The sequence below is a fragment of the Scyliorhinus torazame genome, chromosome 17 (genome assembly GCF_047496885.1).
Source record: "Scyliorhinus torazame isolate Kashiwa2021f chromosome 17, sScyTor2.1, whole genome shotgun sequence".
In the NCBI taxonomy this organism is placed as follows: Eukaryota; Metazoa; Chordata; class Chondrichthyes; order Carcharhiniformes; family Scyliorhinidae; genus Scyliorhinus; species Scyliorhinus torazame.
In genome coordinates this window covers 39,393,427-39,410,013 of record NC_092723.1, presented here as the reverse complement: position 1 = coordinate 39,410,013, position 16,587 = coordinate 39,393,427, and the positions used below count along the sequence as shown (strand labels likewise).

At 41.7% G+C, this 16,587-nt stretch overlaps 1 long non-coding RNA gene across 1 annotated transcript in view; it reads left to right on the top strand.

The window, feature by feature from the left end:
• The window catches only part of LOC140393525 (uncharacterized), a 56,079-nt gene extending 39,895 nt beyond the window's left edge, over positions 1-16,184 (top strand). Inside the window, exons 2-3 of the long non-coding RNA XR_011935646.1 lie at positions 6,181-6,382; positions 15,254-16,184. This is a non-coding gene — a long non-coding RNA (uncharacterized lncRNA). The remainder of the gene's footprint in view (positions 1-6,180; positions 6,383-15,253) is intronic.
• The last annotated feature ends 403 nt before the right edge of the window (positions 16,185-16,587 follow it).

The following is a 16,587-nucleotide window of genomic DNA, read 5'->3' as shown; positions in this document are numbered from 1 at the left end:
ACGACCAAACTGTTCTGACTAAATTTTGAATATAATACCACGAGTATAAAATCTGTGGGATTCTGAGTGGAGAGGAAATAGATATGTAGAGGCAAAATATGTTTACCTGTAGGCTATTGGAAACTTCTGCTATATTCCCCATTGGTCATTCAGTCAGAAATTATACACTGGGATTATGGTCAGAACTTTCCATTCGAAATTTCATTGACAATTAATCTGCAACTCTGAAAGTTCCACTAGGCTGTATTTTTTACCTCTTACCATAAAATAACATGGTACTCCCCAGTGAGCTCATAATGGAATGTTTTAGATATAAATGAGGTAGATTCATACGCCAAAATGTGTAAGAGTCACGTAGTTTCCAAAGGAAAAATGAAAATGAAAATCGCTTATTGTCACAAGTAGGCTTCAAATGAAGTTACTGTGAAAAGCCCCCAGTCGCCACATTCCGGCACCTGTTTGGGGAGGCTGATACGGGAATTGAACCGTGCTGCTGGCCTGCCTTGGTCTGCTTTCAAAGCCAGCGATTTAGCCCTGTGCTAAACCAGCCCCAGTGACACATTGACAGTGTGTCAATGGTCTTGCATTGGAGGCTTGCAAAAGGCACCATTTAGATGTATTGAAGGTATGCATCCTCGTTGAAGCCCAAAAGCCATCCTGGGCACATTTAGTCAAGCAAGAAATATCATCACGCCAAGCTGAAAAATAAGCAATGAAAAAAGCATTTTTCAATGGGACATATTCTATTCGCAATGCCAGAAACTCTTGTTGACTTACTCTCCTGAAGTCAGTGAATAACCACAAGTAAATCTTCAAGCAGAGCACACTCTGAAATTTATTTTCGGATGCTGTAGTTAATTGAGCAAAAACCCCACGATATTAATCTATTTTTCCAATCTCTCTGCCCAACTGCTTTTAATAAATGGCAATCCCATGACAGGATCCAGTGTTGCAAGGGTGTAGATCATCAATTTCTGCATATATCTGGATAACTTTCAATCCTTTTTGTGGTTAGAAATGGGCCCAGCTTTGATGGAGGAATTAATCAACATCACTTTTTTTTGTTGTGACATGAGTCTATTCCATAATTTACTGTAAGAAAGTAAATCCAATCTTTAATCTTGCATTTTACATGCTGATGTTTTATTCATGATCCCTAGATCCCGTGATTACAATGGAGGTTAGAATGAGAGCAGTCAAATCTGGACAGGGCTTGTTACTGGGTACAAGGAGTGTTAGGTGGAATTAACCTGTGCCTGTTACTTCCAGCATGCCTTCAGCCTGCCTGTTAATTTCTCTGAACATAGCGAACAGCCAACACTAAGTGGGTTCTGAGTGGCAGCGTGCCTGAGCATGAATAGAGTATTAAGTTGAAAGAGAAAGCATTTAAGGAGGCAAAAGTCAGTGATAGCCCCAAAGACTGGGATAAATTCAATGTCCAGCAAAGGAGGACTAAAAAGATAATTAAGTGGGAGAAAATAAACTATGAGGGCAAACGAGCGAGGAATTAAAAATGACATAAGAGCTTCTTTAAATCTATAAAAAGGAAGAGAGAGAGGTCAAAGTGAACATGGGCCCCTTAGAAATGAATCTGGGGAGATAGTTTTTGAGGAACAAGGAAATGGGAGAGGAGTTAAACAGATATTTTACTATAGTCTTTACGGTGGAAGATACTTTGAACATCCCATTAATATTTAAGAATACAGGGGTGGAATTAAATACTATCACACAGCACGAGAACACAACACAAGATATTGAAGCAGGGGTAGGTCACCAGGCCTTTCCAGCCTGCCCCGCCATTCAATATTATTAATGGCTGATCTATGCCAGCCTCAACCTTTTTTCTGTGCTATTTCCCCAAATCCCTCTGTTCGTTGATCTATCAAATATTTATCAACCTCCATTTCAAATACTTCTAATAATCTAGCCACTACGACCCTCGGGGGCAGAGAGTTCCAGAGATTCATCATGCTCTGCGAAAGGAAATTTCTGCACATCTCAGTTATAAATAACCGTCCCTTTATCTTGTAGTTATGTCGCCTTGTTCAAGACTCTCCCACTAATGAAAACATCTCACCATCTACCCTGTCAAGCTCCCTCAGGATCTTATATGTTTGAATAAGGTCACCTCTCACTCCTCTAAACTCCAACGAATACAGACCCAGACCATTTAGTTTCTCTTGATATAACAACCCTCTTATCCCAGGAAGTAGCCTGATGAATCTCCTTTGTACTGCCTCCAATGTTACTATATCCTTTTTTAGGCAAGGGGACCAAAACTGTACGCAGTATTCCAGGTGAGGCCTCAGCAACACCCTGTACAATTGCAACAAAATCTCCCTATTTTTAAACTTCAACCCCATTGTAATAAAGGTCATAATTGCCTTAACTACCTGTTGCACCTGCCTGTTAGTTTTTTGGAATTCATGTACTAGAGCACCGAGATCCCTCTGAACTTCACTCTCCTGCAGCCTCTCTCCATTTAGGTAATAATCTGCCTTTTGATTCCTCCTACCGAAGTGCATGACCTCACACTTCCCCACATTAAACTCCATGTGCCAGGTTTTCACCCAGTCATCGATCTATCTAAATCCCATGCAAGATCACAATATCCTCATCACAACATGCTTTTCCACCTATTTTCATATCAGTGGCAAATTTGAAACCTTACATTCTGTTTCTTCCTCCAGGTCATTAATGTAAGTAGTGAACAATTGTGGGCCAAGTACTGATCCCTGCGGTACTCCACTATTTGTATCTTTCCACTCTGCAAAGGACCCATTTTTTCCAACTCTGTTTTCTATGTGACAGCAAGTTTTCAATCCATGCTAACACACTTCCTCCAATTCCATGGGCTTTTACTTTATGCACCAGCCTCTTATGCGGCACCTTGTCGAATGCCTTTTGGAAATCTAAATGCACTACATCAACAGGTCCCCCTCTAGCTACTCTCCCTGTTACATCCTCAAAGAATTTGATCAAATTTGTCAAACATGATTTACCTTTCATAAAACCATGTTGACTAGGTCAGATTATATTCAGCTTTCCTGAATGATGAGCTATTTCCTCTTTGATTATTAACTCCAGCGTCTTGCCAATAATAGATGTTAAACTAACCGGTACCCTCCAGGAATTCAGTGAGTTATGAAAAATTTCTACCAATGAGTCCACTGAAGTAGTATTGGACAAACTAATAGGGCTAAAGGAAGGTAGGACACCTGGCTCTGGTGGTTTGCATCCTAGGATCCTTAAAAAAGTTGTTACAGAGATGGTGGATGCAGTGGTTGTAATTTTCAAAAAAACATTGGATTCTGGAGAAGTGCTGGAGGATTGTAAACTGCCAATGTGACACCCCTATTCAAAAAGGGAAAGAGGCAAAATGAGGGTAACTATAGGTTGATTAGCCTAACATTTATTGTTAGACAAATGTTGGAATCAATTGTTAAGGAAGTAATAGCAGTACATTTGGAAGAACATAATGTAATCAAGCAAAGTCTGCATGGCTTCATGAAAGGGAAATCGCGTCTGACTAACTTATTAGATTTTTTGAGGAAGTCTCAACCAGAGTGGATAAAGGGGGAACCAATAACTGGACCAGTATTTCGATTTCCAGAAGGCATTTGACAAGATACCTCATATAAAACGTTTTGTCATAAGATAAGAGCCCATGCTGTTGGAGGTAGTATATTGGCATGGATAGAGAATTGGCTAATGGGTAGGAAACAGTGAGTGGGAAGAGGGGTTCTTTCAGGTTGGCGAACTGTAATCAGTGGGGTTCCACAGGGATCAGCGCTGGGACCGCAACTATTTGCAAAATATATTAATCACTTAGATGAACTAAGTGAATGTACTGTAGCCAGATTTGCAGATGACACAAAAATAGGTGGAAAGACAAGTTGCAAGAGGGACACAAAGAGTTTGCAAAGAGATATTGATAGGTTAAGTATTTGGACAAAATGTTAGCAAATGGAGTATAATGTGGTAAAATGTGAAGTCGCTTTTTTTGGAAGGGAGAACAAGAGAGTAGAGTATCATTTAAATGAGAAAAACTGCAGAAAGCTGCAACACAAAGGGACTTGGGGGTACTTGTGCATGAAACACAGAAAGCTGGCACACAGATGCAACAGATAATGAGGAAGGCTAATGGAATGAAGGCTCTTACTTCAAGGGGGTTGGAGTTTAAGTGTAGAGACATCTTGCTGCAACTGTACAAAGTACTGGCGAGGCCACATCTGGAGAACTATGAGCAGTTTTGGTCCCCTTATTTAAGGAAATACATTATTTAATTGGAGGTGGTTCAGACAAGATTCACTAGGATGATCCCCAGTATTGAGGGAGAGTCTTTTGAGAAACGTTTAAACAGGTTGGGACTCTTTGGAATTTAGAAGGTTTAGGTGCTGGTTCAGCACAGTGGGCTAAACAGCTGGCTTGTAATACAGAACCAGGCCAGCAGCGCGGGTTCAATTCCCGTACCGGCCTCCCCGAACAGGCACCGGAATGTGGCGACTAGGGACTTTTCACAGTAACTTCATTGAAGCCTACTTGTGACAATAAGCGATTATTATTATTAAGAGATGATCTCAATAAAACATATGCAATTCTTAAGGGGCTTGACAGGGTAAATGCTGAGAGAATGTTGCCCCTCATGAGACAGCCTAGGACCAGAGGGCCTAGTCTCAGAATAAAAGGATGGCAATTTAAAACATATGAGGAGAAATTTCTTCTCTCAGGGGGCTGAGAGTCTTTGGAACTCATTGCCACAGAGAGCTGTGGAGGCAGGGTTCTCATGTATATTTAAGGCTGAGATAGACAGATTCTGTAACAGTAAGGGAATCAAGAGTTACAGGGCAAGGGCAGGAGAATGGACGTGAGGAATGTCGGATCAGCCATGATCCTATTGAATGGTGGAGCAGGCTGGAGGGGCCAAGGGGCCTACTTCTGTTCCTGTTTCTTCTGGTCTTATGGTCAGAGGTGCAAAATCGTGAGAGGCCAGATGAGTTAAAATAACCTGCACTACTTAAAGTTCAGCTGCACTTCTTAAAGAAAGGTGTCCTGTGAGTGTAGCACATGTTGGAAGACATTTTAAAAGTAAGTTTAAAGGACGGAACACTCAATAATGCCTGACAATGGGAGAGAGCAGCCTTCGAGATTTTCTGATGGTGCACTGAAAGCCTTGGAGCAAAAGATGGAGAAGAGGAGCGTTGTGATCTATTCACAAGGTCCCAGGAGGGCCACCAGAAAAAAGTTCAGAAAGCCATGGGACAGCTGTGATGATCAGTGCCTGGTGCCTAGCATTGAAGCAGTGTTGCAAAAAGGTCATTACCATAAGGGATCAAGATCACTAAATGTATTTCCAAATGTTATATCCCATCAGTTGCAGCACTAGCCTCACACGCTGCACAATGCCCATTCATACCCATTCGTAGGGGCTGTTTAGCACAGGGCTAAATCGCTGGCTTTGAAAGCAGACCAAGGTAGGCCAGCAGCACGGTTCAATTCCTGTACCAGCCTCCCCGAACAGGCGCTGGAATGTGGCGACTAGGGGCTTTTCACAGTAACTTAATTTGAAGCCTACTTGTGATAATAAGCGATTTTCATTTCATTTAATTTCATTTTCATTTCATTTCATTTTCATACCCAACATCCAAAACGTCACCTCAACCTTGAAGTGTTGGGTACTCTGCCACATAGATGAACCAACACGGTTGTGAATGGTACAATGCAGTTTTATTTCAAACATCTATTTACACTGGTAAACTGTTTACTGAGGTTCGATCATGACCCTTGATTCTGTGGACCTATTCCTAATTCTGTCTTGTAGTGGCACTCAGCACATGGTGGATGTCTGAGTGGCCTGCAATGAGCTCTGTGCCCTGAGCCGCCTCCTGCTCGAGTGCCCAGGAAGTGTCGTGTTCCCTGTTTTGTACTGTGTATGCTCTTGCCTGTGATTGGCTGTCGTGTTGTGTGTGTTGATTGGTCCATTCATCTGTCCATCAGTATGTATGTGTGTATGTGCTATGATGTTTACCTGAATATCATGACAAACCTCACACAGTTACCGCTGCCGCATGTCGCACAACACATCTCGCAGCTTGCACATGGCCAGCAAAACAACCACGGCGCCACATCAACCAAACAAGTTGCGCCAAACTCTCTGTTACAATTCCCTCCCTCTTTCAGGACAGGTAGAGGCACAGCCATTGGAACATAGGAACAAGAGTAGGCCAATCAACGCTTCGAGCCTTTCCCGCCATTTAATGAGATCATGGCTGACCTGTGGCCTAACCCAAGGAAGACCGAGGAGGCAGCAGGACCTAACCCGAGGAAGACCGAAGAGGCAGCAGGACCTAACGCGAAGAGGGCCGTCAGCCATTTTCAAATGGTGTGTGTGGTTTCCTTTTTAAGACAACAAAATTGGAATAAAAATTATTTTCTATAATATACAGTATGTTGTATTGAATATATAATTTATAAAGTACAGAATATATAAATAAGATTTATTACATAATATATTACATGTGTGTATATATGTATGTTATATATATATAAACATACACAGACACACATATACACGGATCAAAACAGACTCTGAAGCAAAATCAATTTCTCAGCAAATAGAACATTTTTTTTCTCAGATTTCACTCATCAGCTGTGTTTCAACAGTGAAAAGCTCCGAGAATGTCTGCTTAAGTAAAGCTTTTCCTATAATTTACTGGCTAATTTACCATTCTCTCTCCAGTAAGCATTTCTTTTCAGGAATCCCGATGCTGCTCTGATTCAGTAGGGCAATGGGAACTTCAGAAATTAATTGAAAATCAGTAAATGATAGATATCTGGTCATTTTTGTACTGGGTAATAGTGTTTCATACCCATCAAAAATGAATGAGAAATCAGTCAAAGATTCTTTGATATATACCCATTAATTTCAAACAATGTAGAAGATGACTAATGAGTTATGAACCGTCAGAAAATTGCTTATCTGAAATTGCTCCCACTGCTCCTAACTAATTTCCAATTTTTGTTTCTATTGACCAGTGGGACTCCACATAGAATCTAATCAGACAGGCAAGTAGGGTTGCTAGTCAGCTGAAAACATGAATCATATTACACTGTACTAACCAAGCGGATTATCAAGAGACGCATCAGCCACAAGAAAGATTGCTTTGGGTCCCTTGGTTATCCAGGTGTTATAGTCTATATTGGAAAAAAGTCCAAAACAAATTCCATTTAACATTGTATTCTGACAATTTAGGGCAGATTTGAATTTGATAATCGTGATCCAGGCTTATGTTAAATCATAGAATACTACATTAAATCATAAAGAGTAGTAGCTTTATCCATTTAACTGATTATCCGAAGAAGGACTTTTTACAAGGCAATCCAAAGTTGAACTGGTGATGCACATACACAGCACAAAAGGAAGCTTCTGAGTCCCTTCTGCCCGTGTCACTTTTACTAAATATGTATTTACCTATCTTAATCCCTTTTGTTACAATCCCAGTAGATGCTACTACGGGACGTGAAGGTCCCAGAATGGAACCTTGACTCAAATGACTGTCACTGGATTCTCCGTCGGCGGAATTCTCCACTTCACCGGCAGCGCACTCATGCCCGCAGATTTCCCGACAGCGTGAGGGTGCCCACAATGGGAAACCCCATTGGCCAGCTGCCAGGATGGAGCATCCCGCTGTCGGTGGGAGCACGCCGCACCAGAAAACGGGCGCAGAGGGGCAGAGAATCCTGCCCTTTAACTTTTACCTTTTTTTTCCAGAAAACATGGATGAATAAAGTCACAGGAATGCCAATTAACTTTGCCCAACAAAAATAAAGTTAATTAAACATGGAAAGTGTGACTATAATACAATACTCCTTCAGTCCCACCAGCATTCTTGTCCATTACTCTATTGTATGGCTTTCCCGCTTCTCACAGGGCTGAGAGCTGTTCACTCTTTGGCTTTCTCGCTCCAACGCCAATGAGTTCAGTTAAACACAATCACAAGGCCTGTCTTTCCTAAAGTGGCCCCTGGTTGCGAAGCAACATTTCATTCTTTCTCCAAGCTCATGTTTACTTTTCATGTTGTAAACTCTTTCCGCACAATGCCGACACATTTTGAACTGAATCCAGAAACCCCCATACATGCAAACATCTTTGTTTAACATGACTCAAACTCGAGATTTAACCCTTACACAGAAATACTAAACTGAACCCACTTAAATCTATCCCATATTTCTAATATCCAACACCATAACCAAGCACTTTCACCATTTCTGTCCAAATATTTCTCTTTCAAATATTTATTTGTTTCTCTTTTAAAAGTGATTATGAATTCTGCTTCCACAATTATTTCTAATATAACAGACCAGAGATTATTTACATTCCTACCATATTCATGTTGGAAATTGATATGCTAGGCCATTGAAAATTGAGAAACAAATTTGGGTCATTGATCAGCTATGACCTCCCTGATACAATTTGACCAAGGGTGGAATTTTCCAATCTGTGATGGGGGTAAGGAAGTGTTATGTTTCCCACAGAGGAGGTCAGTAAGAACACATGCCATATCTTCTGTTCCCCAGAGTAATTAATTATGCAGCTCTGTGTTTTGCACCATCTTCCGTGGAGGGGCGTGATTCATTGCATGCATCCAACTCTTCTAACCAGATTCCATATTGAAGAGGCATCCAAAATCACTGACCCAACATTGCAGGAGAAGATGGACCTCCAGTAATATTCTGAGGCTGGAAGATGGATCTTCTCGAAGACAAGGAAGCTGGAATATCCACCTGATAGATGCTTCCCCACCCCATTCACTGCTATGGTGCTTCATGGTCTAGGGTCATTGGCCGCTTCCATCCTGAACTCCGAAGGCAGTCCCAGACCTTCTATGGATAAGCCTCAACATTTGCATACAACATTGGGTCAGGCGTGTTCTGGCCCGGCGTGTTTTTCTGCTGGCGTCGTGGAGAATCCGAAGTGGGGGGAGGATTACAGTTGGGTCTTCATCTGCATCCATTAGCTGGATGCAAATCTGTTTCTCCAGCGGGATTCGCAATCTGACATGGCGGGCAGCATTGGAAGATCCCGCTGTCATTAAATGCCAGCATAAATCTGATTTTGCGGCCATTCATTGAATTCAAGGCCCCCACCACTGCTGTCATTGATCCTGTCAGTGGGGGAAATAGGAGAATTCCATCCCAAGTCTCAAACTAGCCAGCTATCATACCTGCCCAAAACACGTGGAAACCTTTGTAGGAGGAAAATGTTTTATGCAATGTTTATTCAGCAATTTGCAAGGAAAACTTTTGCTGCATTTCATTTTGTGGTTTAACTGTTTTATTAAATTGGGAAATGTAATGTTAACTGGAACTTGGACTTTCGTCAGCACAGTTTGCAAAAGGTTATTGAAGAAGACAGACCAAAGAAGCTGTTAAGTGTGTCATGTGAGAGTACCTTTAAGACATGGATGTTTAAGCAATGTACCTTTAAGAAAACAGTGATGTTAGAGAATGGGTGGAGCATAGGTCAGGTCAGCCATTTTTGCAGTTTAGCAAGAGAGGGAGTTTGAACTTCAGAAAATGGCCATGAAACATGAAATCAGTTAAAATTGGCAGACGTAAAGGGAAACGTACAGTTGGATGGTAGTGATGAGGATAGTGAGAAAGAGAGTCGTAGGCTTGGTGGGAATCTATTTAAATATGTCCAAGCATTGCCAAGGTTTGACGAGAAGGAAGTGGAAGCCTTTTTCATTTCATTTGAGAAGGTAGCTGAACAAATGAAATGGCCACAGGACATGTGGGTGTTACTGATTCAAATAAAACTGGTAGGTAGAGCTAGTGAAGTGTTTGCATCACTACCGGAGGAGGTATCTGGAACGTATGAGGAGGTGAAGAAATCCATCTTAAGTGCATATGAGCTAGTGCCTGAATCTTACAGACAAAGGTTTAGAAATTTAAGGAAAGAATTTGGTCAAACATACATGGAGTTTGAAAGGCTCAAACAGAGTAAGTTTGATAGGTGGATAAGGGCATTTCGACCAAACGTATGAAGCTCTCAGAGAAATTATACTTTTGGAGGAGTTTAAAAATTAAATTCCTGATGTAGTGAGAACTCGTGGAAGAGCAGAGGGTTAAAACTGCGAGATTAGCAGCGGAAATGGTAGATGATTATGAATTATGTAAAAATGATGTCTTGATGAGAAAATGGAGACCTGTACATATGCAGGCGGATGAAAAGTGGGCAGAAGTTCATCAAGTAGTATTGTTGGTAGGGTATAGAAAGGAGGTGTTGCGAGTTGCACATGAGGTACCAGTGGGAGGTCATTTGGGAATAAGGAAAACTCAAGCTAAAATCCAGAAACATTTTTATTGGCCTGGACTACGTAAAGATGACGCTAAATGTTGTCAATCATGTCACACATGTCAAGTGATAGGGAAACCTCAAGCAGTGATAAAACCAGCACCCTTAATACCCATTCCAGCATTTGAGGAACCTTTTACGAGGGTCATAATCAATTGTGTAGGACCACTTACGAAAACAAAAAGTGGGAATCAATATCTTTTGACTGTAATGGATGTGTCTACTGGGTTTCCAGAGGCCATTCCAGTACGTAAAGTTACAGCTAAAAGGATTGTGGAGGAGTTACTTAAATTCTTTACTAGATATGGACTACCCACAGAAATTCAATCGCATCAAGAAACAAATTTTACTTCAAAGTTATTTAAAGAAGTTATGGATAGCTTCGGAATAAAACAACTTAAATCAACTTTGTACCATCCAGAATCGCAGGGAGCGTTAGAAAGGTGGCATCAGACATTAAAGACAATGTTGAGGGCGTATTGTCAAGATTATCCAGAGGATTGGGATAAAGGAATCCCATTCATATTGTTTGCAATTAGGGATGCACCTAATGAGTCTACCAAATTTAGTCCTTTTGAACTAATTTTTGGTCATGAGGTAAGAGGACCACTTAAATTGATTAAGGAAAAATTGGTGGGTGAGAAATCGGAAATTACACTATTGGATTACGTGTCAAATTTTAGGGAACGATTAAATAGAGCAGGTGAATTGGCTAGACAACATTTGAAAGTTGCACCAAATGTGATGAAACGGGTAGCGGACAAGAGATCCAAAGTTCGTAGTTTTGCCAGTGGGGATAAAGTTTTAGCGTTGTTACCAGTGGTAGGTGAGCCTTTAAAAGCTAGGTTTTGTGGACCGTATCAGATTGAAAGGAAATTAAGTGAGGTGAAGTATGTGGTAAAAACACCAGATAGAAGGAAGATTCACCGAGTGTTTCATGTGAATATGTTTAAAAGGTATTTTGAAAGGGAAGGAGAGAAAATGGAGGTTTTAATGATTCTAACTCAAAGTGACAAACCAAATCCAGATGACTGTGAATTTGACATACCTCAAATTAAATTGGAAAATGAGGATGTTCTTAAAAATTGGGATAAATTGCGAAGTTACCTTCCAGAGGAAAAACGAACTGACCTGAAAGAGTTATTGATGTCACGTGGTCAAGTTTGTGGAGATAAATTGGGAAGTACTAAAACGGCTATACATGATGTAGATGTGCTGAAGAATGGCATAATTGAAGTGGGTTGCAGCCAATGAAGCTCACCCATAGTGATGGTACCTAGACCAGATGATACCCAACGGTTGTGTGTGGACTATAGAAAGGTTAATGCAGTTACAAGAACCGACTCTTATCCTGTCCCACCATTGAAGGATTGCATGGAGAAAGTGGGACAATCTGCTTTTATTTCCAACTTCCAGACATGGAAAGAACATTTAAACCATCGTATGGAGTTCTTCGATTGACTTCAGGTGGCGGGTTTGGTGATGAACCTAGCCAAAAGTGAATTTGGAGAAGCCCGAATCACTTTCCTTGAGGAGTTTCCGATATCCTCAAGACGAAGGGAGGCATTGCGATCTCTTAACATGAATGAATTTGATCAAACCTTTGGTCAAAAGTTTTGTGGCGTGATTACTTCACTGAAGGGCTTGCTAAAGAAACCTAAAAAATTCCAATGGACAGCGGACTTTCAACAGGCATTTGACTGCCTGAAAGCTGTGATCACCAATGTTCCTGTATTGGAGAATTGCAAGGGTCTCTGTGGTCAGATTGAACTAAATTATCTGATTCTGAAGAGAATTGCCGAGGAGTAGAGGAATGGATGGATCGGGCAGAAATTTTGTTCAAAGAGACTGTCAATCGAGAAGGATATCATCAGATAGCTATCATCAGATAGCTTGTATCCACAGCCATCGATCTGCTTGCTCTTCTCTCCCACCTGCTTTGCAGTTTGGGTACTGTGTTGGTATATTCAGAAAGTTTTATTTTTAAGTCTTTCAAGGGGACGCGGTGGCATAGGGGTATTGTCATTGGACTCATAATCTCGAGACCCAGATGGGTCCCAGGTCCAAATCCCACCACTTCAGATGGTGAAATTTGAATTCAATAAAAGAAATCTGCAATTAAAAGTCTAGTGATGACCATGAAACCATTGTCGATTTTTGTAAAGACCCATCTGGTTCACTAATGTCCGTTATGGAAAAAAAATCTGCCATCCTTATCTGATTTGGCCTACATGTGACTCCAGACCAACAGCAACATGGTTGACTCTTTACTGCCCCCTCAAGGGCAAATAAGGATGGGCAATAAGTGCTGGCACAGCCTGCAATACCCACGGCCAATGAACAATTTTTTTTTTTTTTTAAAGCTGCTTCTTGGCTTCTTTCTTCTGCACTAAACCTTTCAGCTTGTCTACTTCATTGCATTGACATTGTCGGCAACCATCTTGTTGTTAGCTTAGGTATTGTCTCCCTCATCCATGGGTCTCCCTGTCTTTTTGGTGCTATATGGGGATGTTCTGGGCCTTTTATTTAAGGTCTATGCTTGCACAATTAATATCTCACCTAATGTGGTTGAGGATTCATCCATCCCTATTTTAGGGTGACCTCATCCACAAATACACCAAGTATGAAAACATATTAACTAGTACTTCTGATTTCATACTTAATCCTGATGTACTGCTGTTATCTAAAAATATTCTTCTCCCTGACACCAAGTTTTGTGTGTGATTTGGCTCATGCCTTAACCTAAATTGCTCCAGTAATGTTATTTTGCTACCTCTGTCTGTTTTTCCACACTGGGAGCATGGCTAAAATGCTGTTGCCCTTTTAAAAATGGCTGTTCTGTAACTTTTTTGTCCTCTCTTTTTTTTCTTCCCATGTTTGATAGTTTCAGTGGACTCACATTGCTATGACAGAGCCATTTTTTAAACCTTATTTTCTCTGCAACAAACATATAAAAAAAATTGTTTGAGCCATCGATTGAACTTTTAAATTTGAGGAAGTTGATTTTTTTAAGCTCTTCCTTCAGTCTTAAAACTTTTTTAATGCATTAATTTGAGCTCGGCCATTGTGCATTATGAAGCTTTCTTCCAGCTGCATTCTGAAATCCAAGAGCTGATCCTCATCACTGCTTATTCCAAAAGGTCATTTCTGCCATTCTACTGTATTTTGCTCATCCCTGTAAGTCCTTTGACTCAACAAGCTGCGAGTGTTCACAACAGACCTCCCTGGCGTCCTCAACTGTCCTGTGGATTTCTCTTTTGTCTGTCAGCCTTTTCTTGTCTTTGAATTTTGTTCAGCTTTTTTTTTTGATCAGGCTAGGTCCCTTGACTCTGCCTCTGTCACTGATCGGGTCTGGCAATGAAACTTTTGAGGCAATCTCACCCTGTGTCTTCCATTTAGATGTACTTCTCACAGATCTGACTGCACTTTCTCCCCTTTTTCATGTTTTTGAAATTCTGGATTTTATCATTCACTGTCACCATGTTGTACAAATTATTTGGTGTCTCCAGAGCGGTCTGGAGGCTGATATGATTGAACATTAAGTGTTAACTAACAACTCATAACTAAATACAACCCCAAGGTATAGTCTTGCTTTGGTGCTATCTCCATGTTGACTGCTTCCAGAATCTTCCACCCACTCCACTATAACGTGGCTCTCTACATCACCATGGGGGGCAGTGCCATTTCCTGAGTTACACATTAATTCTTGTTCAGCCCTTATACCATACAAAGCATCTTATCTCTCCAGAGAACAAAGATATCTTTTCTGTCATTGACTCGCTGTGATTTGGCTAGGAGATAGCAAAGTTACCTCAATTCCTTCTCTGTAAAAATGCAAACTTACCTTGTCAAATCTAAAGGCCTAAAATAAAATCCACAGATGGGAGAAAACTTCAGACTGTCAACTTAATCCCTTATTTGGGACCATGACTTGACACTGATGTGAGGTTACATGATACAGCGGCCATGTTGGTTCCCTGATAAAGATGTAGCAGAAAATGTAAACTATTTTTCAGAGACATCTTCAGAGATGTAGAAAGAATTCAATTTGAGAGAGAGAGAGAAAGAGGTAAAGCCATCGACTGCCGCAGCTAGTTAAGCAGCATGGTAACTACCGACTATATCTCAAAAGACAAACTTTGGGTGGGATTTTTCTTGTCACCCGCCCGTCGCATGTTTCACAGTGGCAGTGCACCCCCCCCCTATTGGCCGGTGGCAGAATCAGTGGTCCCACTGTTGTCAACAACAGGGTTTCTGGTTTTATGCACCTCAAAAGATCCCGCCAGTGAGAATGGCCTGAAAATCCGAGGCTAAGTCTCTCTCTCTCTGCACTAATCTGTTCCATCTTCAAGCAGACCTCTGAGAATTACTTCTGGGCAGATCAACTCTAGGAACCATAACCACTACTCAGCATTTCCGTGACCTTCATTTCAGCTAAATAACAACTTGATGATAAAACATCAGTGGTGCACCACAATAGAGATCGAGTTAAATTCCATTTTTATAATTACTGTTTTGCCATCAACTGTATCAAGTTTGTGTGTGTGTGTTTGATAGTGTGGGTGAGTCATGCGACTGCACAGTGGGTAGCACTGCTGCCTCACAGTGCCAGGGACCCAGATTTGATTCCCGGCTTTGGTCATTGTCTGTGCGGAGTCTGCATGTTCTCCTCGTGTCTACGTGGGTTTCCTCCGGGTGCTCCGGTTTCCTCCCACAAGTTCCGAAAGACGTGCTTGTTAGGTGAATTGGACATTCTGAATTCTCCCTTTATGTACTCGAAAAGGCGCCGGAATGTGGCGACTAGGGGCTTTTCACAGTAACATCATTGCAGTGTGAATGTAAGCCTACTTGTGACACTAATAATGATTATTATTATTATTCGATTCTCCATTTCAGAGATCAAGTGCTGACATTGGGATTGAATCGCGTGAGTGCTACGATCCCGAAAGTGCCGCCGGTCCCGGAATGATTCAGGACATCCTATTGGGCTAGCACAGTCACCAGGTGGAACTAATGCAATTCCAACGAATGCTTGCATGTGATTCGCCAGGGTCAGGATCGGCACTGGAGAGCCTGACATGAAGGAGCTGCATATAGGAACTCTACTCCCCACACACCCTCATCTCAGCTAAGAAGATGGCACTGATTGCGTTGGAGCATGCTGATCTGATTGATGGGTCGGCTGGGGCCAGCGGGTATCTAGGGGGTGGCCTAGGGAGGCACCCATATGACCCATGGTGCAAAGTTCCCAGTGGACAGTCAGCGGCATGCACAGCCGCATGGCTGCTTTGCAGACTGCGGCAACGGTAGTCAATACCCGTCCACTTCGACCCCACTGTCCACCTCCTGGCCAACCCCCGCTACTCTCCCTGGCCCTGGCAGAAACTCCCCAGCCAACAGCACAACCGTTAACACCACACTATAGCGATGTTGGACATTTTTCATACTCCTTTCCTCTCCCTTCGCAGCCAAGGCGCCTGTTTCCTGATTTTAAATACCACAAGTGAATCTCGCCATGAGTAATTTCTCCTGACCGAGGGGGAGCATTGCGGGGTGCCCGGAAATGATATGCCGATGGCGATTACTGTACAATTTGCATGCCCACGGCGGCATGCGGCATTGAACACATTCACGCCACTGTTGAGGCACGGGAGCATGGCATTCTGTTGGGTGCTGACCTCGATTTTCGGCGGACGCACGATTCTCTGCCTGATCATGTTTCCTGATTCTGGTGTCGCTGGGCGGAAAATCCAGCCCAATGTGTTTGTTGAACTTTGGGGCAAATGTCTGAGAAATAAACCAACCTTCTTCATTTGTAAATTGAAAAGCTTGCTGCTTGGTTATTTAAGTTACCCCGAAAGTAAAAATAATTTACACATCATTTGACCGTGGCAATAAAAGGTAACACCTTAAAATTGTCCATGAAACTGAACTCAATGATTAGGTATCTTGTAGTTTTCCTCCTTGGCCTTCACTAAGCCATCTGACTGAAATAGTCTTTACACTTAAAACAAATTTAATCCTTTAATTATTTCAAAGACCTCAATCAATTCTCCTCAAAGGCTACACTTTCCAAGAATATGAAACTCCAGCTCTCTCACGCTGACATGGTAAGAAGGCCTTTAAATTAGCTATCAATCTGGTGGGCTTTTATCCAAAATTTTCCTAGGGCCCTTATACCACAAGTGAATAAGCTAAAATTTAAAGTTATTATTTTAATTTTAGATAAG